Source organism: Pteropus vampyrus, unplaced genomic scaffold (genome assembly GCF_000151845.1).
Source record: "Pteropus vampyrus isolate Shadow unplaced genomic scaffold, Pvam_2.0 Scaffold32, whole genome shotgun sequence".
In the NCBI taxonomy this organism is placed as follows: domain Eukaryota; kingdom Metazoa; phylum Chordata; class Mammalia; order Chiroptera; family Pteropodidae; genus Pteropus; species Pteropus vampyrus.
Window position 1 is genome coordinate 10,065,731 of NW_011888813.1, and position 4,959 is coordinate 10,070,689.

Genomic DNA, 4,959 nt, shown 5'->3' on the forward strand with positions numbered 1-4,959 from the left:
CGTGTCACCATGCAGATGTCAGCCTGAGCACAGGCCAAGATGTACGGGGTGCTGCCATGTCTCTGTGTTCATTCTGGAAAACTGCTGTAGCTTGAGGGTGACAGGCACACAAGTTAAATCTTCATCACCCCTGCCTGCCTGTCTTAACACTTCAGAGTCAGTTTTTTATCCTTCAGTGTATCCACTCACTACCCTTTTGAAAAATTTGTAGGCTTGTGTGTTTGTATCATACAGTTTAAATTAAAAGAGCTTTTAAAAGACACAAAGTATATTTTTGGAAGTCGTCACTCAAGCATGGGTGGCTGGGGACTAGAGTTTCCAGAATCATTTGGACTCCAGAGGAGGACATTATTACCCTGCCCCCTGCCCTGTGTAAATAGCTCAGCTCGCTGAGTCATCATTTTATTGGCGTGACTTCAGAGCATAAGAAAGAGCCATGCAGGAAGCCCATTCCTCACCCCATCCCTACTGCCCAGTGTCTAAAATCCAGGACATTACATTCACAGCAGTGTATAAATGACTGATACCAGGGTCAGTCCCTAAAACAAGTTGGAGAGAAAGCAGGGATCCGTGCACCCCTAGGAGGTGTAAAGGTGCGCTGTCAAGGTGTGTCCTAAGAGGCAGGGAGAGAGAAAGGCAGAAAGCACAGGCAGTGGTACCCAGAACGAGGAGGACACCGCACGATTTTCCTGAGGAGATGGCCCTACCTCTTCTGAGTTTGGTTTCAAAAAGAGCATCCCATAATGACCTTCCAGTGAAGGATAACTTATCCACCCTTGGCGAAACTGGTGCCTGAGTGGAGCCGTGGAAAGGCTTTCCGGCCAAGCCCATCTCCGTCTTCCCGGTATTGCTGGGGGAAGGTGGCACTGAGCACAGCTGAGACCGTCAGCACCATCACGGAGCGGCACTAACGCGGACACAGGAGGTGCCAGCTCATTGTCCCAGCCAGGTGTCCAGGCCGGCAAGGCCATCTGGGTTAGGAAATGTGCTCTCTAAAGCCTGCTGGGGGAAGTCGTTTTAATGGGGAGCTTAGCTTAAAAATCAGCCTGCTTCAAGAAGTTTCCTCGGCTCTGGTCCCTATTAAAATGCAGGGCCTTGGAAATTGGCCATTTTCCTTTATGGAGCTCCGAGAAGACCAGTGTGTCCACATTCAACAGCCTGTGGCCAGGGGCCAGTAAACAAGTCAGCTCCAACATGAAACACTGGCAAAAAAAATGCTGGAAAGGGACTAGACTTTAGTTTCAGGTTTCTAAAAATCTGAAACAAAAACCTTTTAAGAAACACCTACCTAAAAATGTAACCACCATACCTTTAAACTCTTTGTACCCTGACGGAAGAGACTGACATTTAAAAATAAACTTAAATTGTACCAAATGATCATGTTGTCTCTTTAAAAATTTAACTCCAAGAATTAAACGATCAGTAAAAACCTGCTGTGGGTGAAGATATAAAGAAATAGGCACTCTCCTGGTTGATGAGAGTGTCGGTGGGTCTTATCATATTTAGAGGGATATTTAGCAATTTCTATTAAATTTAAAATGCATATCAGCTTTGACCCAGCAATTCTCCTTGTAGGCATTCATCATCCAGAAATACACAATTGTGCAAAAACATACATGTACGAGGATTATTTCTGCATCGTTTATAATAGCGGAAAAGTAGAAAGAACGCCGTGTCCATCAAAAAAGGATCAGTTAGCTAAATCCTGGTTCATTCACGTAATGAAAATAGGCAGCTTGTAAAGGAAAAAGGTAGATTGAAGTGCTGGAGGAAAAAGACACTCAGAGAGAAAAGCATGTTGTAGAACCACAAAAAATAGCAAGTCTGTTTTTTGTAAAATAGTATTAGATATGTTAATATATGTACAGAAAACCTTTGATGGGTGGATCATTAGGGACTTTAAACTTTCCATGATAAGCACTTCTAAATTGGTCAGGATTTTCATGTTTTTATTTTTTAACATTAAACAGTAACTTGTAATCAGAAAGGGAAAAAATGAATTCCTCTAGCTTCACATTGTTTAATTATCTACAACCTCGTCTTTGCTCCTTATCATAGCCCCGCAGCGGGAGTGAGGACTGTGCTTCATGCACATTCTAGAGAATAGTGGCTCTGGGCTATGTATTTAGTTCCAGCAACTCCGTTTGATAAATGGCTCCCAATTCCAGCTTTTCTAATACCTTTACACTAAATACCTTTCATACTTGAGAAGTAGCCAGCGTGATGGACAGGATGCGGGGCTCTGACTCGAGAGTGTCAGCTTGGGCAGCTTTCCTTCCCACGTTGCAGTTTTCTCATCAGTAAGATTAAGGGCTTAAAGGAATCGTTTCTGATATTCTCTCACATGAAGACCTTGACCCCTCCCTGACCACACTCCCCGTGGAAGGGGTACTCATAGGGGTTGGTTGAAACACCAGAGGGCAGAGACAGGGCCTGAAATCAGGAAACTGTGAGACAAAGGACAATTGAGAGAAAGTTTCACTGCATCATCCGGAGTTGGTGTAGAGTCAGCAGAGGGAAGAAAGTACAACGGTTTCGATGCAGGGAAAAGACACACACTTCTGAGGCTCTCTACTGGAGAGCTGAATGTTCGGAAATATCTAGAGCTGGTTGGGGTGGTCACAACAGCAGGGAGAAAGAAGGCAGATGCTACCAGCATTTCGTGGGTAGAGGCAGAGATGCTAAACTTGCCACGAGCTTGGGGACAGTCCATACCAGTTTATCCACACAGCCCAGGGAGTAACACTAAGGGGTCCTGGCGAGAAGAGCAGCCATTGGCTTCCTTACCTGACAAATGGCTAAGGCGGGGCTGGGTGCTGGGTGCTAGGAGGGTGGGTGGCGAAGGAAAGCAAGGGAGCAAGACTGCCTGGATGTCCGCCTGACGGCCCACCTGCTGCGGCCCGTTCCCAAGCCAGCTCTTTTTTTTTTTTTTTAGGCGAGGCAACCCTTGGTTGACCTCACAGATTACAAGGACCTTGTCAGCTTACAATTCCTTATTTTTAAATTATTTACTCCTACAGCACACGGTCTTCCTAAGTGGTCTCCCATCCAAGTACTAACCAGGCCCGACCCTGCTTAGCTTCCGACATCAGACGGGGTCAGGCTTGTTCAGGGCGGCATGGCCATAGCAGCTCGTCTTTCAAACTTCAAACTGCCTAGCCCAAAATGCTCATTCCGGATCCACCACGATAATCGCGCTTTCCCTGTAATTAAACCTCTTTAAAGGACCCACATCTCTAAAGTGACATGTCTGATTAAATCCTGACCACGAAAGAGGCTTCGGACTCTGCAGACTCAAGGCCTTCATATTACATCCTGGACCCTGTTCAACTATTTGTCTAGTTTAAGTGGGGGTCCCAGGCCCTGGCAGGCCACCGCTGCCTGGTACAAACTCTAGAAAACAGAGACCTGTGGATTATATTCCCCATGGCATCCCCAGCACCCAAAACAATGGCTAGCACATAGTAGGTGTCAGTAAATATTTTTATGAATGAATGATGTAGTGGAAAGGGCACAGGCTGAAGAGGCAGTCAGAGTGAGGTTAACTGTTTATAAGTGGCCCTGGGCAAGTCACTGAACCTTTTTGAGCCTTTGGTCCTTCCATTGTGATTCCTGAAGCAGAATCCAGGGCTTTAGGGAAGACTGGAAAATCCAGCTTGGGCCCTCTCATTCACAATAGGTTCTCAGAAAATGGGAACCAATATTGTATCACATTACTAATAACTCCAACTCACACCACAGCCCGAGCATCTCCTGGAATCACTACTATCACATAAAAGTGACACAATTCAGTTCAAGTGGCCCTCGGGAGCTACTAGTTAATAACCAACACGGCAACAGCCTCTTCTTTAAACACAGCGTTTTCCCGGTGTCCTTCAAAGTGGCTTTGCTCAGCACCTTATCAGGGGGTCCACTGCTTCCGGAGACGTTCGCAAAGCACCCGAAAAGGTGTGTGTGACAGAAGGCCATGCAGACCGGTCAAAGAGAACTAGCAGGTCTGTGGACAGTTCTGGTTCAGCCCAGGCCCAAACTGTTGAGGTTTGATTCTGACTTGGCCTCCTGCTGCCTGAACCTGTTCACTAAGCAAAATCTAACGTGGTTAAGTGTGGAATCTGGAGCCAAACACCCGGGGTTGAATCCTGGCTCCACCTATCTTAACGTATCGCCTTCGGCGAGTTACTCAACCACTTGAAACCTCAGTGCTCTTATTCAGAAAATGGGGAGCAAAACTAGGGCCTGCCCAGAGAAACAGGGGAAAAGCAGAAGATTTTCTTGCTTTTGGCTTTGTGGAAAATCATCGAAATCAATCAGCCCGTTGGCAGAAAACCTCCTAGAAAAAAAAAAAAATCCTTTCCATGCAAACTATCCTTTCCAAGTTTTCACATTTTTATTAATTCTACAATCGTCTTGAATCCTCTCTGAGTTCTGGAGGAAAGAATTTGCTGGTGATGCAATAGATGCCTCTACAGGAAGATAAGCGAAGTGCTTGACACATAGTGAGTCTTCAATAAATATCTGTCGAATAACTAACTAGATGTCTCATACGTTGAAAGACTCTGACAGTCCGTCACACCTGTTGGACCCAAAAAACTAAGTACAAACTAAGGTGAGTGAGATCTTGGCATTTTTGAAACCGAGGCCTGGAATCTACATTAACAGAAATCTCTGTTCTGGCTACCTTTTTTTTTTTTCCCCCCCAATTGGGACACTCCCCAGCTGAAGAGTCTGGGCATATAACTATGGACGGGTCACCCAGAGAAGGTCTGAACTATTTATCCAGCTAGCAAATATATAGTGATGTCTCTAAGGATTAAGAATATGTGCCATAAAAATGAACAAGTCCACATGAGCTCCATGAGGACTGGCCCTCATCTGTCATGCTCACTGCCGGATCTTCAGGGCCTACTGTGCCCAGCATACAGTAAGTACTCAATAAATGTACATTGAATGAAAGATTAT

The 4,959-nt window shown here is 45.5% G+C and overlaps 1 pseudogene; it reads right to left on the reverse strand.

Moving 5' to 3' along the window:
• Positions 1–3,011: 3,011 nt before the first annotated feature.
• LOC111737941 lies at positions 3,012–3,130 on the reverse strand (annotated as a pseudogene).
• Between the last annotated feature and the right edge of the window lie 1,829 nt (positions 3,131–4,959).